This window comes from Myxine glutinosa, chromosome 3, assembly GCF_964187855.1.
Source record: "Myxine glutinosa chromosome 3, kmMyxGlut1.1, whole genome shotgun sequence".
Lineage (NCBI taxonomy): Eukaryota > Metazoa > Chordata > Myxini > Myxiniformes > Myxinidae > Myxine > Myxine glutinosa.
The window spans coordinates 9,503,072-9,530,106 of record NC_136263.1 but is presented as its reverse complement, the minus strand read 5'-3'; positions in this window follow the sequence as shown (position 1 = coordinate 9,530,106).

Here is a 27,035-nt window from a genome sequence, read left to right as displayed (position 1 = left end):
CGCCAAGACGATCTCTTCGGTCGGAATCCCTTCAGGAGGGACACAAACCAGAGCATGTTTGCGGGTTAACGATTCGAATGCAGCGTCTTGCTGCGAACGAGTCGTCGCCATGACTAAAACAAAAGAACTCCGTTTTACCCGAACAACTCGGGTTGGGGAGATTTAAAAAAAAAAAAAAAAAAGGAAAAGGTAGTAATAATTAAACCAAACGAAAGAAAATAAATATGATTTGAAGTGGAACGTCGATACCCCGGCAAGATGCCCGGTTACCGACAAGGAGAAGAAAAAAAAAACGAACCCAAAATTTTATCGCGATAACCAACGCCCAGAACAGGGAAAGGCCTACCGCCAATGCCTCCAAATAGCTGCTCTCGCTCTCGCTCTCTCTCTCTCTCGTCTCGACAAAGAGAGGAAAACACGGGGAAAATTCCACAAACACGTACAAGACACAAAGGGGGCGAAGTGGGGATGGGAAGGGCGCCAACACAGCACAGTACACACAGCTCAGCGCACACAGCCGCCATGATGCCACACCCAAATCGTAGCAGGGGGCGAGAGAGAGAGATCGAGAGAGAGCAAGGGAGAGCGAGAGAGAGAGCGAGAGAGAGCGAGAGCGAGAGAGAGCGAGAGCGAGAGCGAGAGAGAGCGAGAGCGAGAGCGAGAGAGAGAGAGAGAGAGGAGAGAAAGAGAGATAAACAGAAAGAGTGAGAGAGAGAGAGAGGGGGTGGGGGGGAGGGTTAACACAAGACACTGAAAGTGAAGGATAGAATGATAAGAGGGTTCATGGACAAAGGCAAAATATTGAGGAAAGAGGAAAGGATGGAGGGTGACATGCGATGGTGGTGCACCAACTGCAATAAATCTTGGAGGGGAGAATGTGATTGAATCGTTTTCAGAGGGCAGTTACAGAAATGGGAGAAAAGAGGAACCAAAAAGTGTGTGTGGAAAGTGTGCACTGTGAGTTTAATCAGGAGGGGATAACTGGAGGAACTTGTGTCGTGAAGGAGCGGGAGACTTTTCAGTATCTTCCAAGACACTTTGTCTTTTGACAGGCCCCATAAATGAGATGAGACACTCCGTCTGTCACGTGAGGAACTGGCAATGTGTTTCAGCCTCATCACATGACATGATAATGATGTTGAGAGCTTCTTATTTAACAGAAACCAAATCAGTTTGTGATGCTGCCATTTCTTCACCTAAATGAGAGGTTGCACAATCACAAACGGGTTTCCTGGATTATGTGGAATATAAAGCTCTGACGCGGTCCCCATTGACCAACACAGACACCTTGTAGGCTATGAGTTTAAGGAATTATTTGGAATGATGGAAACCGCAGCTCAGTTTGGAAGACAGCTGTGATATGTGTTCCACATCATGGCTGATGGTGAAGCCTATAAAATCAAGAAAACGAACCACTTCCTGTGTCTGACCAGGAAAATAGATCAGTTGGTTGTTTTTGACAATCGTGCGGGAGTAACAGGGTGAAACTGAGATTTGTCAGAACTGAATGAGATGGCCCAACAATCAGACATCATAATTCATGTTTTCTAATTGCTAAATCATTTAGCTGCTCAGGTAAAATTGGACTTGATAGACACAAACAGTGGCTTTTCAGCAAAATGACGTCAGGAACCTCACCGGCTTCCACATACTCCATAACGAGGACCATGCACTCATTGTGTGGATCTTTTGTTGGGATGTCGATCAACTTCACTGAAGGGAAACAAGATGGTGGAGCACAAGTTAATCTGGCATAAGAAACTCATCCAAAGTCAAACACCTTCAAACAACATGATAAACATGCACATTTTGTGTGATGACAAGAAGTGAACAGGTGAGCGTCAACATCCTCCTTTCACCATCACCATTCATGATCTTGTCTGTAAACATTTGGGCAAAACCGCACCAATCATAAGTACATCGATAAAATAATCACAGGTTAGTGCAGGAAGTGTTGTGACCAGTATACAAAAGGTCCAAACGAGGTTGGAAGAGCGGGGGGGGGGGGGGGGGGGGTGGGGTCGTTATCTGGGTAGTGTGTGTACGGATCACAATTCGTATTGAGCAGATTTAGGTTTAGGCAAACAACTGATGATAATTATTCCGATAAGACGACATTTGGCCTACTGGTAACAGGGGCACTTCATCAACGGCACAGTCTCACTTCTGAAAGATGATGCAACCAACAGCCGCAGGCTGCATACGAAACAACAACTATTCCCATCCTTGCTAAAATCCATCCTTATTCAGCTTGTTCAGCATCTGTATCCTCTTCCCCCTTCTCTCTCAATCTTCCTTCAAGCGTGGTCCTCTTTCATCCATTACCCTGCTATCAGTGAAGTACAAGGATCTGCACACAGACTCAATGGCTCGAGTGTGCATCCTGTTAATCCTGTACACCATCCTGTCAAACCTCAAACACAAATCTTGTCTTTCTTGGTATTTGTGGAAAATTTTAGAAACCTTTGAAGTAAATAGAATTGCATTTCAATCTCAATATATATATTTATTCTCTAAAACTAGTTATTCAAGTCTCTCTGAGACAGGAATTTTGATGGTAAAATTTTATTTTATTGCAAGTAATTTTCAATTTTCTTCAGATGATAAAGAAGAACCATTCTTTTCGGCCTCAGAAAATTTCCCGACATCAAAATCTATTTTTAATGTCACCACGGTGTACAGATGTTGCAGAGAAGAACGAGTAGTCACGTGCAATTGCAGGATGCAAAATAAACGAAATACCTCAGCTGGGACGTTTGTACCAAGAAATCTTTCCTCTTCTACAATGGCTTGATCTCTGATCATCAATTTGGTTTCAGACCAGGTCACTCTACTCTGGACATGCTGCTTCTGCTGTCTCAACAATGGATGGAGGTCCTCAATGCCAAACAGGAAATTAGAGCTGTCTCCCTCGACATATCACGTGCCTTTGACACGGTCTGGCACCCCGCTCTGCTCACCAAACTCTCCTCCTTTGGTATCCATGGAAATCTCCACGCATGGCTGGCGGACTTCCTCTCTAGTCGTCGTCAACGTGTGGCCCTGAATGGGTTTCTCTCATCTCCTCTTCCTGTTCAGGCTGGAGTTCCCCAAGGCAGTGTTCTGGGCCGCGTGCTTTTTCTGGTCTTCATCAATGATCTCTCTGACTCTCTCGAAAATCCTCTCTATCTCTTTGCTGATGACTCCACTCTCTGCCGCTCCATTCCTCTTCCCTCAGATCGGCAGTCTGCTGCCTCCACACTCTCTGAAGACCTGGACAAAATCACAGACTGGTCAAACAAGTGGAACATGTCTTTCAATCCTGACAAATCTCACACTCTTACTATGTCTCTCCGAAAAGATCGACTGGACAACCCTCCCATCTACTTTCTCAACAATCCTCTCCAAGAAGTTCTGTCGCTCAAGATTTTGGGTCTCACTATCTGCCATGATCTTTCTTGGGAAAACCACATTTCCAAGCTGGCCTCCAAAGCCAGTCGCCGACTGGGCATCCTCCGTCGTGCGAAGTCCTTCCTCGGCACACCTGAGCTCCTCACCACATACAAGGCTTTCATCCGCAGCTCAATGGAATACTGTTCTCCCCTATGGGCCGGTGCTCCTGCCTCACACCTAGCTCGGCTTCACGCTGTTGAAACCAAAGCTTTCAGAATTATTGGAATCTCCCGCGATGAAGCTATCTCTGAGGGCCTTTCACTCACTCACCGCAGGCAGGTAGGTGGCCTTTCTGTCTTCTACCGACTCCTCTCCGGCCTTGCACCCCCAGCTCTCTCTGTGCTCTGTCCCCCAAATATTCCTACAGGTCGCACAAGATCTGCCAGCAACCCTCTGATGGTTAAACTGCCGAAATCTCGGCTCTCTGCTCACCTTCACTCTTTCATTCCTCTTTTCTCCCGCCTCTGGAACAAACTCCCTCACTCCCTTCAATCCCACTCCTCCCTCCAGGTCTTTAAAACAGCTGTTCACCACCATCTCTTATCTTCCCCCATCCAAAACCTTGATCTTTTCTACCCCCGCTAATTCACCCCAGATCCACCTTGTTTGAAATTCCAACTTCTTTCCTGGAAGTCCTGGCAGTGTCCATATGTTTTATACCTCTCCCACCGCCCCCTTCCCATGCCCCTCCCCCCAAAGCCCTCACCCTCTCTCAGATCTCTCGATGTCTCCATGTCTCTCGGTCCCTGCTCTCAAATGTTGTGTTTGTGTCCTTCCCCCTCTCTGCCCATCTTTTCTACCGCTCCCGATGTTATATGTTTTATGTGTCGGTTTGTCTTTCTGTGTGATTAATGTTCGCTCTTTCACGAGCCTCGATCTTGTATACAAAAAAAAAAAAAAAAAAAAAAAAATGCACAGTACAACAAATTTACCTGCACGAGTGTGCATTTTCCGGTTCGGAGGTTCGAAAATCGAAACAGATAGCTTCTTGTCACCAAATTTGTTATCCGAGTCCTTCGTAACCGCAGCCAGGTCCAAAGCAGAAGAAAAAAAGAACAGGACTTGGACTCGGAATGCTTAGACTCGGACAGGTTGGACTCTCACTCAGATTCAGAATCAGACGAGGTGGACTCGACCACAACACTGAAGGTGGTGGGTGGTGGAGCTCTGGATGTACGCAGACTCGCCTCATGACCGTCTCGCCTGGGTTGGAAACTCGGCCCAGCTATAAACTATGATCCTGGTGTTTGATTCCAAACAGGGCGATTCAATAATTGTGCCATCCCATGGAGGGAGGTTAAACTAGCATCCCGTGTACCACCCACTTGAGGTGTGGATAAGTGTCCGCCCCACTGAGCCAATACTTGGTGGAAACACCTTTGACGGCAATTACAGCTGTGAGGCTATATATAAATAAATTAATATTTTGCACATGGAGTTCATATAAGTGATCAAGACTTTGCTTATCAGAGTGATCATATTCTGTGGAATTCCATAAGATCTCAGCATCTTCCACAGGCTTGCTCTATGAACACGATCAAATTCTTTGTTGAAGTCAATGAAGTTGAAAGAAAGAGGTGTATTCCATTCTCAGCATTTATATCATTATACTATTAATAAAATTACACTCAAACTTCATTAAGTTTCAGTGAAATCCACACTTACTAATGTTTGGGTGATTTAGCGCCTTCATTATCGAAGCTTCATTCCAAAGCTGCAAAAAAAAAAAAAAAAATTAAAAGATAGAAGGAGAAAAGTGAAAGGGAAAATTCAACAAATTGCTTCAATAAGGTAGATAAAGGTGAAGTCACACCATTACAATAACCACAAGATTGTAACTCACACACACAGACGCACAGCCTCAGGCATCAAGAGAAAAAGATGTTTCACAGATAAAGGTTCTTCCAGGACAGTTCAGGGGTAAGTTAAAGTGTTTTGTTATTTCAACAGTTAAAAACACCACTATCTCCACGGAAACACAAACTTACATTCGTTGAATGTTCCAAAGTTATTGCCTTCTTCAAAGCAACCTGAAAGAGGGGACAAGAGATCGTGTTATAACATCTCAGCTACAATTTGGGAAAATGAGTAAAACATATGATATTGTTGTGTCGTGACATACAATTATTATTTCTGTTTATACTGAAGTCAACGTCGGAGCTAAATGAGAGAAAGGAACAACTTCACATAGACGAGGAATAAGGAGGGGAATCGGTAAACAATTACATCAACACACCACAAGTGAATCTAGTCCAGTGCGAGGAATGAGGGAGTAGAATGGAATGGGGGGTGGGGGGGGAGGGGGTCAGTGAGGGGCATCAAAGTGTAAATTGGGGGAAACAAAAAAAGAAAAAGCAATGGTAGGAATGAAGAAGCCCCCTCGACTTTGTGTCAAGTGGCTTTCCCCATTATGTTTGGTGAGATTTCTGACACACAACCATCATCTGTCCCAAATTACACATTATTTGTTCATTGCAATCACATGTATGATGTAATGTTCTACAGGAGTGATGTGAGGCCTGCAAGTCAACAGAAAAAGCATCGTTCATCTCATCAGAAAGAGAGAAGACATTCAGATGCAGGACAATTTCCTGATCCTTTGCTCTCATCCTTCTTCCATGTGTTCTCTGCCACGTCCCTCTACTCTGCTATCTGTATTTTCCACCATGTTCTGTTCTGTTTCTATCTCGCTCTCCCGTGTGCTGTTCCATATCCCAGTAAGTGAAATGAAGACAGAGCACGTATACCACAAGCTCGTACCTCTTCTGCTGAGTTGACATTCTTTGCTTTGTAAACAAATCCAAAACCTCCTTCTCCAATTTTGGAGATAACCTCCCACTTCCCGAACTGAAAACAAAGGCACAAACAGAGCTTCACAACAGTGCTTCTGAAATAAAATAGAAATAACAAAGCCATGTTTAAATGTTTATTTCACATCAACTCGATAATTGCCGTTGTTAATTGCTCGAGCCCTGGTGTTGGGCTAGCGGCTAGGGTGCCGGCTTAGGATCCTAGGATCCTGGGTTCGAATCTCGGTCGATCGCTGAATTAACGCCAGGGGGGTTGACTCAGCCTGTCATACTTCCGAGGTCGGCTAATTGAGTACCAGTTCACTGGTAATTCCCTGTTTGTCGTTAAAGGCGGCAAAAAGTGTTGGCGTCAGGAAGGGCATCCGGCCGTAAAACATTGCTTCAAAAAGGGGACCAAAAAACAACAACAACCACGGTTCCCGAAAAAGGCCAACCCCCGCTTTGCGGGGAAAAATGGCCTCTAAAGGTGGTTATTTTTATTTTATAACTCGATAATCATCAACATCATCATCATCATTATCATCATCATCATCATCATATTCATGTTCAATGGCGTCGTCAGAGCAGATACTTGGCCACAATGCTGGTCACGTCACCACTGCGGCTCAGGAAGCTCGGGCACGAATTTGAAATGTGTTCAGGGCGCCAGCGATAGTTTGCCTCCTCTTTGTGAAGGACACCATGGAATCTTTAATGTCCACCAACTAATTCCGGCACAAGGATGACCAGTGTAACGTCCATCCGAGTGACGGCACACGCATTGATGAATCACATGGCCTATGTAACACCGGAATGACAGTTCATAGCTGGGTTGGGATTCAAACCCAGGCTAGGCAGCTCACATCAACGACTAAGATATCTCATGGGAACTAAAAAGGAGGAAATAATTGGTATAATAAATAAATATAGCAATACCACCAATTATGTCGCAACGTAATTACACCACAACCAGGCTTGGGTCGCCTCAACTCACACTTACATCGCTTTATAAACCATATCTTTTATTCTCGAACGTTTTCAGAACTGCCAAGACTGATAGAAACGTCATACTACATCGCAAAGTACAAAATTAGGAGATTGCAAAATCGTACACAGAACAACTGTACGTTTGTGTACTTGACTACAGCTGTCATTAATCATAATAAGAGGAATATCACCGGTAAAAAGTGAAATACAATACGGGAAGTGGCGACGTTGGGAACGCGTCCCACGCTTATCTTATTAATGCTAATGACAACGAGAACGACACTCTTCGACGTCATGACGTCATGACATCGACTGATATGCCTCCACCCATATTATTGAAACATAATAAATACTTGTACCAAGTTTGATTTAAATCCCTTCAGCTGTTCTCAAGTTCTGACATTTTTACCTGACATGACCTCTGAACATTGATCTGTTGATGCCACAATCCAAACAGTTCATGTTACCATCATATTTACCAATACCAAGTTTGGTCAAAATCCCATTACTGGTTCACGAGTTGGTGCAGCAACAAAATTTTTACTTAACATGACCTGTGACCTTTGACCTCTTGACTCGAAAATCCAATCAGTAAATCTTTAAATCATCAAACATACCTGTACCAAGATTCAATTAGATCGCTTCAGTCGTTCTCAAGCTGTAGACATATTACAGACTTTGACCTTTGACCACTTGACACGAAAATCAAACAAGTTCATCTTTGCATCATAATATATAATTGTACCAACTTTGGTCAGAATCCCATCACTGGTTCACAAGTTATCGCAGTAACAGGATTTTTAACCAACATGCCCTCTGACCTTTGGTCTTTGACCTCATGACCCCAAAATCAAATCAATTCATCTTTAACTCACTATATATACGTGCACCAAGCTTGACTAAGATACGTTCAAACCTTCTCAAGTTAACGCAGTAACGAAATTCTATCTTGGACGAATGCACGGACGAACGGATGGTCATACGGACGGAGGGATGGACGGACAGCCGGACGGACAACATGAAAACATAATGCCCCCGGCAACTTTGTCCACGGAGGCATAAAAATTGTTTTGATTTACGTCGCTTTGATAATCGTCACACTTTTCAGAACGCATCCCCAATGCAAACCGAACTATAACTGTAAAAAGGGAATAGAATGGCTTGCTTACCACGACATCCCCGGAATTGTACTCTTCATGCTCCTCACTGTCAGGGCTCTCATCATCTTCACCATGATGGAGAGAACATCCTGGAAAGAAGAGGCAAAATTAACATAAAACAGATATTGTGACAGAAAAAGCTCAATGGACAGAATATCACGTGTTCAGATGTGTGTGCATTGTGCAAATTAGATATCAATTTCACAAATTAGTCTTCGTCTTCTTCTTTGCGAGCCAGGTGTTAACATCCCATATCCCCGAGTAAGAGGTCAAGGGCTCAGAACATGCAGAATTGGCCCACGTCTTTCAGGAACTGGTTGGCTCGGCCTGACATGATTGTAGTGGGTCAAGACAGGAATTTGTAGTTTGCTCAAGGTGCCGGCGTTTACTTGACAACTCTTCATTAAAGACACCAAACAAACAACAAACAACATGCATTTTAAGGCCATTTTCCCTGCAAGAGCGGAGGTTAGCCTTGCGGTCCCCATGACAATCTTCTCCATTTTGCCCTATTTTCTGCATCTCCCCTTGTTAACCCCCTTGCCCGCATTTCTTCTTCCACCATCTTCAGCCAAGTCTTTCTCGGTCTTCCCCGTCCTCTACTTCCTTCTACATTCATTTCCATCACTCTTATCAACCAATCACTTTCATCCTTCCTCAACACATGACCAAACCATCTCAACCTGTTCCTCTTCACAGCATCAATCACAGGCTCTATTCCCATCATCTTTCGCAATTCATCATTTGTCTTCCTCTCTCTCAACGATACTCCGCACATCCACCGAACCATTCACATTTCCACCCTTTCCAGCCTTCGTTGCTGCTCTACGTTCATTACCCATGTCTCGCTCCCATAAATCATAACACTTCTCACACATGCAGCACACACCTTTCCCTTCAGCTTCAACGACACTCCCCTCATCAGCACGCAACTCAGTTCCCAAAACTTCTTCCATGCACATCTCACTCTAGCAACCGTTGCCGAGTCTGATCCACCTTCTCCATTCAGCACGTCTCCAAGGTAGCAAAATGTTTTCACATCTTCCAACTTCATGCCGTCTCCAAGATCCAACTCAACATTTCCTCCATCTGCAGCTCCCTCTGTGCACACCTTACATTTGAATGTAGCTGCCACAATGGTTAATGACCCTCTCAGACCACTACATTTTTGATGAACCCACTCAGCGCACATTGTACATTGAATGGAGTTCACTCCGACACCCTTCCTGCACACAGCACATGGCCACTTCCCAGTTCTTTTTACCTCACCACATGCCTTACCACTTGCCATCACCTTCGTCTTTCCTATATTCACCTTCAGACCTTTTGTCTCCATACATTCCTTCCACTTGTTCATCTTTTCCTTCAGTCCATCCATACTTTCCACAATCAACACCAGATCATCTGCATACAACAACACCCACGGTAAACCCTCCTTTACGTTCTGAGCAAGCACCTCCATCACAGCTACAAATAGTAGTGGACTTAGTACCGACCCCTGATGCACTCCCACCTTCACCTCAAACTCACCACTGTTCCCGTCCTTCGTCCTTGCAGAAAACTCTTCATGAAAGACACCGAGAGATGTTTAATGTCTCCAAACTAATGCTACAAGACAGAATACCCAGCACAAGGTCCATCTGAGGTTCCACACATTTGTGACCAAACACACAACCTGTGAATGACCATTTGATTTTATGAAACGGATGGAATCACCAGGAAAGACATTGATCAGGCTATGCTTTCCACAGAAGCGAGGGGAAGCTGACATTCCTGGCATCAACCCTTCGTCGGACCATAAAAGCCAAAACAGTCTGACACAGGGCCTCACGAGCATGACTAGCTCTTGATTCGACAGTGCATGGTCATGATGAGAAGCAAAGCAGACTGGACAGTTCAGAGGTAAATTCGCTTCGTCTGTACAGCCCTGTTGGTCGGACCGACACGCAGGTTGGTCGGAGTGATGAAGAGAAGGACAAGTTCTGGTGTGCAATAGAGAAGCTGATGGAAAACATGAAAGATGAGGAAGTTGTTGTGGTAGGAGGAGACCTAAATGGACATGTGGGAAGGAGTATGGACGGTTTTGAGGGAGTTCATGGGGGTTACGGGTATGGTGTGAGAAATGGAGAAGGTGAAAGGATTTTGGAGTGAGAAATGGAGAAGGTGAAAGGATTTTGGAGTTTGCTGATGGAGCTTATTTGTAATACTCAGTTCCAGAAAGAGGATAATAAGCTTGTTACATACACGTCAGGTGGGTCGACGGCAACCGTTGACTACCTGCTGGTGCGTAGGCGAGATAGGGGGCAGGGGAAAGGTGACCCTCTGGAGTGTGGCTCGTACCGAGCGATAAAGTTATTGGAGCATGGAATGAAGATATTGGAAAGGGTGTTGGAGAGGAGGATAAGGAAGAAAGTGAAGATTGACGAAATGCAGTTTGGATTTATGCCAGGAAGGGGAACGACAGACGCGCTTTTTATTGTGAGGCAGTTGCAGGATAAGTACATGGAGAAGAGGAAGAAGTTGTTTCTTGGGTTTGTTGATCTGGAGAAAGCATTCAATAGGGTTCCACGTGAAGTAGTGACATGGGCATTGAGGAAGTTAGGAGTGGAGGAATGGTTGATCAGAGTAGTGATGGCAATGTACAAAAGAGCGCGCACAGCTGTAAGGACAAAGGACGGGAACAGTGGTGAGTTGGAGGTGAAGGTGGGAGTGCATCAGGGGTCGGTACCAAGTCCACTACTATTTGTAACTGTGATGGAGGTGCTGGCTCGGAACGTAGAGGAGGGTTTGCCGTGGGAGTTGTTGTACGCAGATGATCTGGTGTTGATTGCAGAAAGTATGGATGGACTGAAGGAGAAGATGAACAAGTGGAAGGAATGTATGGAGACAAAAGGTCTGAAGGTGAATATCGGAAAAACGAAGGTGATGGCAAGTGGTAAAGCATGTGGTGAGGTCGAAAGAACTGGGAAGTGGCCCTGTGCTGTGCGCGCAGGAAGGGTGTCGGAGTGAATTTCATTCAATGTACAATGTGCGCTGAGTGGGTTCATCAAAAATGTAGTGGTTTGAGAGGGTCATTAACCAGTGTGGCAGCCACATTCAAGTGCAAGGTGTTCACAGACGGAGCTGCAGATGGAGAGAACTGTTCAGTTGGATCCTGGAGACGGTGTGAAACTGGAAGGTGTGAAAACATTTTGTTACCTAGGAGACATGCTGAATGGAGAAGTTGGATCAGACTCGGCAACGGTTGCTCGAGTGAGATGTGCATGGAAGAAGTTTGGGGAACTGAGTGGCATGCTGACGAGGAGGGGAGTGTCGTTGAAGCTGAAGGGAAAGGTGTATGCTGCATGTGTGAGAAGTGTTATGATTTATGGGAGCGAGACATGGGTAATGAACGTAGAGCAGTAACGAAGGGTGGAAAGGGAGGAAATGCGAATGGTTCAGTGGATGTGTGGAGTATCGTTGAGAGAGAGGAAGACAAATGATGAATGGCGAAAGATGATGGGAATAGAGCCTGTGATTGATGCTGTGAAGAGGAACAGGTTGAGATGCTTTGGTCATGTGTTGAGGAAGGATGAAAGTGACTGGTTGAGAAGAGTGATGGAAATGAATGTAGAAGGAAGTGGAGGACGGGGAAGACCGAGAAAGGCTTGGCTAAAGATGGTCGAAGAAGAAATGCGGGCAAGGGGGTTAACAAGGGGAGATGCAGAAAATATGGCAAAACGGAAGAGATTGTCATGGGGGCCGCAAGGCGAACCCCCGCTCTCGCAGGGAAAATGGCCTAAAATGCCTGTTGTTGTCCAGCCCTGTTGGACACAGTACATTTTATAAATGGGTAATTCCCTTCAGGAAAAGGATAAAGGAATAATGGTGGAAAAAACACACAGAAATGCATCTGAAACAGTGTTGGACAACAATAATGAAGGCAAATTTAGGTTTGTAGATGGATATTAAAGGGATTTATATTGTTACGCAACCGTGATTAACACCACAGTTACGGATGGCCGATTGCGAGACTTTACACTCCCGAGGCGAAAACTCAATGGCGGATTCCAACTCAACACAAAGTTAAACGCACGGAATGGCGGACACAGCAAGTTCCCCAGCCTTATCTATTAAAATGAAACACCCAGGAAACTGCGTTCAGATATATACAGAAAATAATACAAGGATTTATTATTGAAAAGTAAAGACAGTGAAAAAGCCCGCGCCGGTAATACTAATAACTCTAATAAGCCTAAATTGGGATACCACACACAACAGATATCAAACATGATACGAGGGAGGTTAATACGAAAATAAAACGTCTTGTCATGTAAAGTGTAAACGCGGAGATCGGGCTTATCTGGCTCCTTTCGTCTTCAGTGTAACATGGCCCCGCGGCCCTCTCCGTCCGCCTCCAAGCTCCACCAGGCCTCGTCGGTTCACGGCACGCCCACACCACGAGCTCCCTTGCTCCAACGGTCCAACGCAGGGCTGCACAAAGCAAACGAACTCCACTTGACCAGGGACAGGAAGGACTCCTTTGAACTCCACTCGACTCGACTCTCTGCGGGAGTGCTGGCAGCCAAGTGCCAACTGCTGAGTGCCAACTGCTGACTGCCACTGCTGAGTGCCAACTGCCAACTGCCAACTGCCCTAAAATGGCGTCCGACCGTCGATAATATCTCTCGCCGATGACGTCACATTGGCGCACTCCTCAGCCAATAATAGCCTCCCAACTCGCCGGCTCGCCCAGGTCACGCCCTCTGCGGCATCGCTCCACGCTCCCATCCCCGACCCCGCGGTCCTTGTGTTGTAACACGTGCCAGGCGAGGTTTGTAGGCCTTGGAGGTGTAAACGGTGGCGGCCAATTGTGGCGGTATTTTTGGCCTGGTTTCCTGTCCATTTGTTCCGAAGTCATTGTCAGGGAAAGGAATTATTTAATGTTGCGCTAAGGACCTAACTAATGTTTATGTGGTTTGCAGTGCCATAATGGACAAAGGTTTGACTACTAGGTGAAACTCACAGGGGCGTTACCTTTAATCCCTCACTATTTAACACTCGAATCTCCAGGTAGATCCACAATCATACATCTTACCCCGACAAACGCCTCAACATCAAGAACTTATTACATGTAGAGTCCCTGTCACGACAGTCGAATACCTACCTATTCAGATCTACCTAGCTCTAGATGTTGCTCTACCAAATTCATAACACAGCCCCCCCCCCCCCTGGAACCGTAGCTCCTGCAAGGTTCACCACAGGCGCTACCATTCCAGCCTTAACACTTACTGTCACACACTTAATTAACCTATGAAATAAATCAGGAAGGGCTGTGGGAAGTGAGTCGGACTACCTACCTACACTTCCTTAACATGCTAAACCCCTTAACCATCATGCAAGTATGTACATTTTCTTCGTTGTTCCTGTGGAGGGAGGAAACAAACAACACACAACACTAACTTAACCACAAAACTTAACCATCTTTCCAAAAACTCAAAACTCTAACCTTTGTACATACCCCGGTCTACAGACCGCGTCCCCCGGTGGATGCCACAAGACACAACCTTACCTGCGGGGCCATCCCCAATGCATCCCCCTAAATTTCCACGGGCCCTGTCCAGATGTTACAGGTGAGTGACATCGCTCGGTGGATTTCGCCCACCTTCTTACAACACAACCCCTTAACCACTCATTCTCATTCCATAGGTCATCAAGGCATTTCAAAAATCAATAAGGTTCTTCTTAATACACCCCCCCTGCAGGACCATGGCATTGATGTCATTCACGTGTGTGTGCATTCCTCAACTAGGCAGCGGGGAGGTACCGCACAAAAAGATGGTGGGGGCGCATCAGGCTGTGGTGCCCGCAGTCCCAAAAACAAGTCAACCGACTTACAAGTTCATTGCCCCCCCCCCTTTACCTCTTGGCCCCGTGACAGCCCTACAGCCCCATTTCGCCGTTACCTCGCCAGTGAGGGTCTCCACACACACCAGGCTCCTATGCCTCCTGCTTTCGTGCAGCAACACGGGTCACCGGGGGACTTCCTCACCCCGCGGCGCCCAACCAGACCCTCCACTGACGAGCTCCAATTTCCAGTTACCACCGGCTGCCAGGGGTAATTGCCGCAGAGGGGGGGGGGGGGGGCCGCAGGCATCGCTCCTCAGAGCTTGCTCTGTACCTGCGGACACACACACCTTCCCCACCCACAAGACCCCAAAACACACTTCCTCCCCCGCTGCCATTCAATTCTCCACACAACTCAGCACAATTCAGTACAATTCCATAGATGGTGTAAAAGGTGTTACAAGGCTTGCCATGGCCTGCTACATGTGAAATCCCCCAGTTCACATTTAAACCATCACACATTTCCAAAAGCACATTTCCAAAAGCACAAGTATCACCCCTCATTATCTCCAATAATCATCACTCACTCTCCAGGTTCCACTCTCACGACCACATCAAAACACATAACCACAACACAAAAACATACGCCACCCACAAGACACTGTGTGGCTCCCATTCCATCCCCTCACCGGCCATGTCATCATTCTCACCCGCCTCCCAACTCCAAATTACATGTCCCCAATTTCCCAAAGCAAGTCCTGAAGCCTGGAACAGTACTCCTTAAAACACTCACCTCAAGTGCAGGTAGTTGCAGGTTGGTCAGGTCCAAAGTGCAATCCACCCATACAATTCCCAAAATTTCACATTGGGCCTACCAAATACTTCCAAATTTCTCTTTTGTCCCCACTACACTGGCAGGTATGTGGATCCGCATCCAACGGTGATCATCACTACACAACTACCTGTGGCCACGACAGCTCTGCACCTCTACCGTGCAAGGGTCACCGGGACAAGGTGAGCAGTCAAAACGCCAACATGGCCCATGAGTGTCCATAAGGGCGCGACCCACCATCCATCCTTCGGCCCCCCTGCGAGGAACACAGCTGCAGCAGCCCCAGCTGGCAAATGTGGTGAGCACTTGCTGCCACAACACACACTACCGCACACACAACCTCGGCCCTGGGGGGGCACGGTTGCAGTGCGTGGCATCCCTACAGCCACGTCCTCTGCAACTCCCCATCATCCCCCAGTCCGACTACAGAACTGCAGCCCCCCCCCAGTGCTCACCCACACTTGACCACACCAAGGTCCAGTCAACAGCCATGCTCCACCAGGAGACCCACCCAGAAGACATGGTCCACACACCTCGGACACGCACAGCACCACGTTGACCCTCAGGCTACACAACTACATCCCCATCATCCCGCGTCCCAAATATCAGCACAGTTGCCCCCGCAACCAGTTGAAAGCTGTGTCTTGCTACCCTATTAATTTCATCACAGCCTCCAACACTTTGGTCTACACACCTGGATCAATAATGGCGTCACTGTACAGTGTCCATCATGACATTTCAAAATCCACCCTTAAATTTGCATCTAACCCACAGATTACCCATGCCAACCATTTGTCACCTTTCACTAACCTCACCAAAGAAGGATGCTTTGCCATACACATGCCAGCCGAGCATGGCCCATATGCTCGGCTCGTTACACATCTCCCGATTCACATCCCCATGGCTCTCTTCCCAACCCGAGAGTCCATAAATCAGAACGGAGCATCTGTGGAAGGTCACTCACACCATCACGTTCCACAGATGCCCCAATGGTTGTCCGGCAGGCTATCTCCATCCCTGTCCATTCGGTTTGACCCGCGTCCATAGACCAACCACCATGCCAGGTCACCACATGCTGGTTGTCCCAGAGTCCCTGGAGGAGGGTGCCAGGCCGCATGCCCGGGTGGTCACCACATCAGTCCCAAGTTGGCCGTCCGCAGTGCCACCACCAAAGCGCGACCCACAACACCTCCCCCTAGTGGTCCTCAATATTTGCCATCCCAGGCTTGAGAAACCACCTCGGACCTCCCTGGAGGTCTTAACCCCCACCAGGGTCAGGTGACCCTGCCGGCCCGAGCCGCCGGCTCGGATGGCGCCCCGATGGACAAGGGACGCCACACTCCACCAGGCCCCCCGTGGGACCCAGGTCGTACCTCGACACCCAAGGCTGGACCCCACGTCCAAAACTCGACATCACAGCCCCCCAGCTGGCCGGCATACCCAAATTTTGAAAGAGGCAACTTTTGCCCGAGGCCATCACCCATGACCTCTCTATGTCCAAATCCCGCAGCCCGGGGACCAATCCCCACCATGGCTGCTCCAAATCAATTTCCCATTGTAATTTTATTTTAAATTTTATTTTACAAATTTTCATTCCCACTGCCAAACCGCAGCTGCAGGGAACAACCTCTGCCCCCGGTTGTTCTGCCCCTCCCTGCAGTTGATCCAAATTCCCTACAGGGACCAAATCTCCAGAAGCTCTATCTCCCGATTCTCCAAGATCCAAATCCAGCCCGGAGCCAACACACTCCCCCAAATGGTTGTCCAATTTTGGAGCCTCTGTTTCCAAATAGCAGTGTACGGTGAGCGTCCCCTCGGTCATTCCAACCACCTCCTTGGACCAACTCACCTCTTCCCCCAGACTCCTTTGGGCCTGGACAAGCTCTACCTCCATGGGACTGTCACAGGTCTCCAGCCGCTGGATCGAATCATCCTCATCCTCATCATTTCCACAAATCATTCCTGGCCCCGCCAGGCTTTGATCAATATCCCCAATAAATACCCGGTCCGGCTCTATCGCATGGACCCCCAAAAACTCTACCCCCTCTTGCTCCGCACCACCGCCCTGGTGCTGCACAATTCCAAATTCATCCCCCGGTTGGGGTGTTGTGACATCCACACGGTCCCGATAAACAACCAGGCCAGAATGTGGGAAACATTCCTCATTACAACTCTCACATTCCAAATTTCCTTCCCCGCTCACCTGTGGACACTCCACGTTTACCTGCAGGCATTCCCCATCTACCTGTACACATTCCCCATCGAACTGTGGACATTCTCCGCTCACCTGTACACTTACCACAATTGCCATTTCCCTTTTTAATCCATTAATTTGGTCACTCATATCCTTCAGTCCTTCCCTCCATTCCTTCCCCTGCGACTCCATTTTATTTTCCATCCCTTCAATTTGTTCCTCCAATCGATCACTCATTCCCTTCATTCCTTCCCTCCATTCATTCCCCTGGGACTCCATTTTATTTTCCATCCCTTTAATTTTTTTTTCCAACCCACTTTTCATTTCTCCCATATCATTACTCATTTTATTTTCCAGCCCGTCAATTTTATCATTTATTCCCCGAATTTCTGCAAGGTTTCGCTCACCCTCGGCCCTCTGAGCATTTATTAAATTTACTATGGTCTGGAGATCTATCGGGGCCGTCCCACTTGTTCCCGACTCCCCGGTAGGGGAGGGGGATAAGTTGGTGCTCGGGACGAGGGAGGTTCCAAGGCTCACCTCTACATCAAATTCCCCTATTTCCGGCTCACTCCCAACGCTGACGGAGGCCTCGCTGCGTACTTCCATCTCATCAATCTCCAACATCCGCTTTCCGGAAGATTGTTTCCCGCGCGCGTATTTATTTTAATAATTCCTGAAACAATTTAAATTTGACGAAGACGCGATATCGCGCTCCGTATGCCCAATTGATTACTAAATTTCTCCGCCTCGCCTATAAAAATTTTGCGTTCGAACGTCGGGCGCAATGTACGCCCGACCGTGTCGATGTCTCGCCGCGGACAAAAAAATTTGTCCGACGGGTTCGAATCCGACACTCCTGACACCACTTGTTACGCAACCGTGATTAACACCACAGTTACGGATGGCCGATTGCGAGACTTTACACTCCCGGGGCGAAAACTCAATGGCGGATTCCAACTCAACACAAAGTTAAACGCGCGGAATGGCGGACACAGCAAGCTCCGCAGCCTTATCTATTAAAATGAAACACCCAGGAAACTGCGTTCAGATATATACAGAAAATAATACAAGGATTTATTATTGAAAAGTAAAGACAGTGAAAAAGCCCGCGCCGGTAATACTAATAACTCTAATAAGCCTAAATTGGGATCCCACACACAACAGATATCAAACACGATACGAGGGAGGTTAATACGAAAATCACACGTCTTGTCATGTAAAGTGTAAACGCGGAGATCGGGCTTATCTGGCTCCTTTCGTCTTCAGTGTAACACGGCCCCGCGGCCCTCTCCGTCCGCCTCCAAGCTCCACCAGGCCTCGTCGGTTCACGGCACGCCCACACCACGAGCTCCCTTGCTCCAACGGTCCAATGCAGGGCTGCACAAAGCAAACGAACTCCACTTGACCAGGGACAGGAAGGACTCCTTTGAACTCCACTCGACTCGACTCTCTGCGGGAGTGCTGGCAGCCAAGTGCCAACTGCTGAGTGCCAACTGCTGACTGCCACTGCTGAGTGCCAACTGCCAACTGCCAACTGCCCTAAAATGGCGTCCGACCGTCGATAATATCTCTCGCCGATGACGTCACATTGGCGCACTCCTCAGCCAATAATAGCCTCCCAACTCGCGGGCTCGCCCAGGTCACGCCCTCCGCGGCATCGCTCCACGCTCCCATCCCCGACCCCGCGGTCCTTGTGTTGTAACACGTGCCAGGCGTGGTTTGTAGGCCTTGGAGGTGTAAACGGTGGCGGCCAATTGTGGCGGTATTTTTGGCCTGGTTTCCTGTCCATTTGTTCCGAAGTCATTGTCAGGGAAAGGAATTATTTAATGTTGCGCTAAGGACCTAACTAATGTTTATGTGGTTTGCAGTGCCATAATGGACAAAGGTTTGACTACTAGGTGAAACTCACAGGGGCGTTACCTTTAATCCCTCACTATTTAACACTCGAATCTCCAGGTAGATCCACAATCATACATCTTACCCCGACAAACGCCTCAACATCAAGAACTTATTACATGTAGAGTCCCTGTCACGACAGTCGAATACCTACCTATTCAGATCTACCTAGCTCTAGATGTTGCTCTACCAAATTCATAACAATATTTTAGAATCAGACAAAGAAGTCTTCTTCCATTTTCATACTTAGCAAAAGACACCGTTGGCTGAGAAGGCCAATCAGTATTGTTTTGTATTGGTTCAGGTGATGCTCAGTGTGGGTCCCTCTGCACTTTAGTTACACCTGTGACCGAGTGAAGCTGATAAAACACCACCATGGCATTACTGGAGGATCAAAACAAGTTTGGAGCATTCACGGAAAAGGTTACTGTGATGAGAGGAAGTTGTTTGTGTCACTGTCATGACGAACAAGCAGCCACCACAAGCAAATTGAAAAATAAACAAATCAACAACAAACATTTTCAGGTCTCTCTTGTTGTACTTGTCAATGAGACGATAATTTATTTTGTGAAATGATTAATTCTCAAAACTCACCAGTTGGCGGCTCTTCATCAACAGATACATTTGTGACTTGGGGTTCAGCATCCTCTTCCTCAGCAGATATATTTGTGACTTGGGGTTCAGCATCCTCTTCCTCAGCAGATACATTTGTGACTTGGGGTTCAGCATCCTCTTCCTCAGCAGATACATTTGTGACTTGGGGTTCAGCATCCTCTTCATCAACAGATATATTTGTGACTTGGGGTTCAGCATCCTCTTCATCAACAGATATATTTGTGACTTGGGGTTCAGCATCCTCTTCATCAACAGATATATTTGTGACTTGGGGTTCAGCATCCTCTTCATCAGCAGATATATTTGTGATTTGGGGTTCAGCATCCTCTTCCTCAGCAGATATATTTGTGACTTGGGGTTCAGCATCCTCTTCATCAGCAGATATATTTGTGACTTGGTGTTCAGCATCCTCTTCATCAACAGATACATTTATCACTTTCGGCTCAGCATACCTGCAGAAAATAAAGATTTTGCAAAGGTGTCGTTAAATAAATGTCACAAATAAGAAACAATGCGAGAATAAAAATGCAGTCAGGCAGGTGAAAATCAGACTGCATCAGGTATTTGTGTTTTCTACATTCAGACAGCAAACAACACCACTACCCTGTGCTACCCTACCAAGCATCTTCAAATGCAGTTGACAATGAAGCCAATAAATGTCACGTGGTAAAGAGGGGGTGAAGATCACTAAATATATATATTTTTAAACCACACTTTTTTCTTTCCCCTTCGTGTCGCTAGCTGCTACACTCACCTCTGAGCTGTCTAGCCTGGGATAGAATCCCTGCTCAGCAATATGCTGCCATCCTGGTAATTCACAGAAAGGATGATTCATTTTTCAACACTAACACAAGTGCAAAAAGTGGTTTTTCAACACTAACACAAGTGCGAAAAGTGGTTTTTCAACACTAACACAACTGCGAAAAGTGTTTTTTCCACACTAATACAACTGCAAAAGTGGTTTCCTGCACCAACACAAGTGTGAAAAGTGGTTTTTCAACACTAACTCAAGTGCGAAAAGTGGTTTTTCAACACTAACACAATTGCGAAAAGTGGTTTTTCAACACTAACACAAGTGCGAAAAGTGTTTTTTCCACACTAATACAAGTGCAAAAGTGGTTTCCTGCACCAACACAAGTGCGAAAAGTGGTTTTTCAACACTAACACAAGTGCGAAAAGTGGTTTTTCAACACTAACACAAGTGCGAAAAGTGGTTTTTCAACACTAACACAAGTGCGAAAAGTGTTTTTTCCACACTAATACAAGTGCAAAAGTGGTTTCCTGCACCAACACAAGTGCGAAAAGTGGTTTTTCAACACTAACACAAGTGCGAAAAGTGGTTTTTCAACACTAACACAACTGCGAAAAGTGGTTTTTCAACACTAACACAAGTGCGAAAAGTGTTTTTTCCACACTAATACAAGTGCAAAAGTGGTTTCCTGCACCACACAAGTGCGAAAAGTGGTTTTTCAACACTAACACAAGTGCGAAAAGTGTTTTTTCCACACTAATACAAGTGCAAAAGTGGTTTCCTGCACCAACACAAGTGCGAAAAGTGGTTTTTCAACACTAACACAAGTGCGAAAAGTGGTTTTTCAACACTAACACAAGTGCGAAAAGTGTTTTTTCCACACTAATACAAGTGCAAAAGTGGTTTCCTGCACCAACACAAGTGCGAAAAGTGGTTTTTCAACACTAACACAAGTGCGAAAAGTGGTTTTTCAACACTAACACAACTGCGAAAAGTGGTTTTTCAACACTAACACAAGTGCGAAAAGTGGTTTTTCAACACTAACACAACTGCGAAAAGTGTTTTTTCCACACTAATACAACTGCAAAAGTGGTTTCCTGCACCAACACAAGTGCGAAAAGTGGTTTTTCAACACTAACTCAAGTGCGAAAAGTGGTTTTTCAACACTAACACAATTGCGAAAAGTGGTTTTTCAACACTAACACAAGTGCGAAAAGTGTTTTTTCCACACTAATACAAGTGCAAAAGTGGTTTCCTGCACCAACACAAGTGCGAAAAGTGGTTTTTCAACACTAACACAAGTGCGAAAAGTGGTTTTTCAACACTAACACAAGTGCGAAAAGTGGTTTTTCAACACTAACACAAGTGCGAAAAGTGGTTTTTCAACACTAACACAACTGCGAAAAGTGGTTTTTCAACACTAACACAAGTGCGAAAAGTGTTTTTTCCACACTAATACAAGTGCAAAAGTGGTTTCCTGCACCAACACAAGTGCGAAAAGTGTTTTTTCCACACTAATACAAGTGCAAAAGTGGTTTCCTGCACCAACACAAGTGCGAAAAGTGGTTTTTCAACACTAACACAAGTGCGAAAAGTGTTTTTTCAACACTAACACAACTGCGAAAAGTGGTTTTTCAACACTAACACAAGTGCGAAAAGTGTTTTTTCCACACTAATACAAGTGCAAAAGTGGTTTCCTGCACCACACAAGTGCGAAAAGTGGTTTTTCAACACTAACACAAGTGCGAAAAGTGTTTTTTCCACACTAATACAAGTGCAAAAGTGGTTTCCTGCACCAACACAAGTGCGAAAAGTGGTTTTTCAACACTAACACAAGTGCGAAAAGTGGTTTTTCAACACTAACACAAGTGCGAAAAGTGTTTTTTCCACACTAATACAAGTGCAAAAGTGGTTTCCTGCACCAACACAAGTGCGAAAAGTGGTTTTTCAACACTAACACAAGTGCGAAAAGTGGTTTTTCAACACTAACACAAGTGCAAAAAGTGGTTTTTCAACACTAACACAAGTGCGAAAAGTGTTTTTTCCACACTAATACAAGTGCAAAAGTGGTTTCCTGCACCAACACAAGTGCGAAAAGTGATTTTTCAACACTAACTCAAGTGCGAAAAGTGGTTTTTCAACACTAACACAATTGCGAAAAGTGGTTTTTCAACACTAACACAAGTGCGAAAAGTGTTTTTTCCACACTAATACAAGTGCAAAAGTGGTTTCCTGCACCAACACAAGTGCGAAATGTGGTTTTTCAACACTAACACAAGTGCGAAAAGTGGTTTTTCAACACTAACACAAGTGCGAAAAGTGGTTTTTCAACACTAACACAAGTGCGAAAAGTGTTTTTTCCACACTAATACAAGTGCAAAAGTGGTTTCCTGCACCAACACAAGTGCGAAAAGTGATTTTTCAACACTAACACAAGTGCAAAAAGTGGTTTTTCAACACTAACACAAGTGCAAAAAGTGTTTTTTCCACACTAATACAAGTGCAAATGTGGTTTCCTGCACCAACACAAGTGCGAAAAGTGGTTTTTCAACACTAACACAAGTGCGAAAAGTGGTTTTTCAACACTAACACAAGTTCCAAAAGTGGTTTTTCAACACTATCGCAAGTGCAAAAAGTGTTTTTTCCACACTAATACAAGTGCAAATGTGGTTTCCTGCACCAACACAAGTGCGAAAAGTGGTTTTTCAACACTAACACAAGTGCGAAAAGTGGTTTTTCAACACTAACACAAGTGTGAAAAGTGTTTTTTCCACACTAATACAACTGCAAAAGTGGTTTCCTGCACCAACACAAGTGCGAAAAGTGGTTTTTCAACACTAACACAAGTGCGAAAAGTGGTTTTTCAACACTAACACAAGTGCGAAAAGTGTTTTTTCCACACTAATACAAGTGCAAAAGTGGTTTCCTGCAACAACACAAGTGCGAAAAGTGGTTTTTCAACACTAACACAAGTGCGAAAAGTGGTTTTTCAACACTAACACAAGTGCGAAAAGTGGTTTTTCAACACTAACACAAGTGCGAAAAGTGTTTTTTCCACACTAATACAAGTGCAAAAGTGGTTTCCTGCACCAACACAAGTGCGAAAAGTGGTTTTTCAACACTAACACAAGTGCGAAAAGTGGTTTTTCAACACTAACACAACTGCGAAAAGTGGTTTTTCAACACTAACACAAGTGCGAAAAGTGGTTTTTCAACACTAACACAACTGCGAAAAGTGTTTTTTCCACACTAATACAACTGCAAAAGTGGTTTCCTGCACCAACACAAGTGCGAAAAGTGGTTTTTCAACACTAACTCAAGTGCGAAAAGTGGTTTTTCAACACTAACACAATTGCGAAAAGTGGTTTTTCAACACTAACACAAGTGTGAAAAGTGTTTTTTCCACACTAATACAAGTGCAAAAGTGGTTTCCTGCACCAACACAAGTGCGAAAAGTGGTTTTTCAACACTAACACAAGTGCGAAAAGTGGTTTTTCAACACTAACACAAGTGCGAAAAGTGGTTTTTCAACACTAACACAAGTGCGAAAAGTGTTTTTTCCACACTAATACAAGTGCAAAAGTGGTTTCCTGCACCAACACAAGTGCGAAAAGTGGTTTTTCAACACTAACACAAGTGCGAAAAGTGGTTTTTCAACACTAACACAACTGCGAAAAGTGGTTTTTCAACACTAACACAAGTGCGAAAAGTGGTTTTTCAACACTAACACAACTGCGAAAAGTGTTTTTTCCACACTAATACAACTGCAAAAGTGGTTTCCTGCACCAACACAAGTGCGAAAAGTGGTTTTTCAACACTAACTCAAGTGCGAAAAGTGGTTTTTCAACACTAACACAATTGCGAAAAGTGGTTTTTCAACACTAACACAAGTGCGAAAAGTGTTTTTTCCACACTAATACAAGTGCAAAAGTGGTTTCCTGCACCAACACAAGTGCGAAAAGTGGTTTTTCAACACTAACACAAGTGCGAAAAGTGGTTTTTCAACACTAACACAAGTGCGAAAAGTGGTTTTTCAACACTAACACAAGTGCGAAAAGTGTTTTTTCCACACTAATACAAGTGCAAAAGTGGTTTCCTGCACCAACACAAGTGCGAAAAGTGATTTTTCAACACTAACACAAGTGCAAAAAGTGGTTTTTCAACACTAACACAAGTGCAAAAAGTGTTTTTTCCACACTAATACAAGTGCAAATGTGGTTTCCTGCACCAACACAAGTGTGAAAAGTGGTTTTTCAACACTAACACAAGTGCGAAAAGTGGTTTTTCAACACTAACACAAGTTCCAAAAGTGGTTTTTCAACACTATCGCAAGTGCAAAAAGTGTTTTTTCCACACTAATACAAGTGCAAATGTGGTTTCCTGCACCAACACAAGTGCGAAAAGTGGTTTTTCAACACTAACACAAGTGCGAAAAGTGGTTTTTCAACACTAACACAAGTGTGAAAAGTGTTTTTTCCACACTAATACAACTGCAAAAGTGGTTTCCTGCACCAACACAAGTGCGAAAAGTGGTTTTTCAACACTAACTCAAGTGCGAAAAGTGGTTTTTCAACACTAACACAAGTGCGAAAAGTGTTTTTTCCACACTAATACAAGTGCAAAAGTGGTTTCCTGCAACAACACAAGTGCGAAAAGTGGTTTTTCAACACTAACACAAGTGCGAAAAGTGGTTTTTCAACACTAACACAAGTGCGAAAAGTGGTTTTTCAACACTAACACAAGTGCGAAAAGTGTTTTTTCCACACTAATACAAATGCAAAAGTGGTTTCCTGCACCAACACAAGTGCAAAAAGTGGTTTTTCAACACTAACACAAGTGCGAAAAGTGGTTTTTCAACACTAACACAACTGCGAAAAGAGGTTTTTCAACACTAACACAAGTGCGAAAAGTGGTTTTTCAACACTAACACAACTGCGAAAAGTGTTTTTTCCACACTAATACAACTGCAAAAGTGGTTTCCTGCACCAACACAAGTGCGAAAAGTGGTTTTTCAACACTAACACAAGTGCGAAAAGTGGTTTTTCAACACCAACACAAGTGCGAAAAGTGGTTTTTCAACACTAACACAAGTGCGAAAAGTGGTTTTTAAACACTAACACAAGTGCGAAAAGTGTTTTTTCCACACTAATACAAGTGCAAAAGTGGTTTCCTGCACCAACACAAGTGCAAAAAGTGGTTTTTCAACACTAACACAAGTGCGAAAAGTGGTTTTTCAACACTAACACAACTGCGAAAAGTGTTTTTTCCACACTAATACAACTGCAAAAGTGGTTTCCTGCACCAACACAAGTGCGAAAAGTGGTTTTTCAACACTAACACAAGTGCGAAAAGTGGTTTTTCAACACTAACACAAGTGCGAAAAGTGGTTTTTAAACACTAACACAAGTGCGAAAGTGTTTTTTCCACACTAATACAAGTGCAAAAGTGGTTTCCTGCACCGACACAAGTGCAAAAAGTGGTTTTTCAACACTAACACAAGTGCGAAAAGTGGTTTTTCAACACTAACACAAGTGCGAAAAGAGGTTTTTCAACACAATCACAAGTGCAAAAAGTGTTTTTTCCACACTTATACAAGTGCAAAAGTGGTTTCCTGCACCAATACAAGTGCGAAAAGTGGTTTTTCAACACTAACACAAGTGCGAAAAGTGTTTTTTCCACACTAATACAAGTGCAAATGTGGTTTCCTGCACCAACACAAGTGCTAAAAGTGGTTTTTCAACACTAACACGAGTGCGAAAAGTGGTTTTTCAACACTAACACAAGTGTGAAAAGTGTTTTTTCCACACTAATACAACTGCAAAAGTGGTTTCCTGCACCAACACAAGTGCGAAAAGTGGTTTTTCAACACTAACACAAGTGCGAAAAGTGGTTTTTCAACACTAACACAAGTGCGAAAAGTGTTTTTTCCACACTAATACAAGTGCAAAAGTGGTTTCCTGCAACAACACAAGTGCGAAAAGTGGTTTTTCAACACTAACACAAGTGCGAAAAGTGGTTTTTCAACACTAACACAAGTGCGAAAAGTGGTTTTTCAACACTAACACAAGTGCGAAAAGTGTTTTTTCCACACTAATACAAGTGCAAAAGTGGTTTCCTGCACCAACACAAGTGCGAAAAGTGGTTTTTCAACACTAACACAAGTGCGAAAAGTGGTTTTTCAACACTAACACAACTGCGAAAAGTGGTTTTTCAACACTAACACAAGTGCGAAAAGTGGTTTTTCAACACTAACACAACTGCGAAAAGTGTTTTTTCCACACTAATACAACTGCAAAAGTGGTTTCCTGCACCAACACAAGTGCGAAAAGTGGTTTTTCAACACTAACACAAGTGCGAAAAGTGGTTTTTCAACACTAACACAAGTGCGAAAAGTGGTTTTTCAACACTAACACAAGTGCGAAAAGTGGTTTTTAAACACTAACACAAGTGCGAAAAGTGTTTTTTCCACACTAATACAAGTGCAAAAGTGGTTTCCTGCACCAACACAAGTGCAAAAAGTGGTTTTTCAACACTAACACAAGTGCGAAAA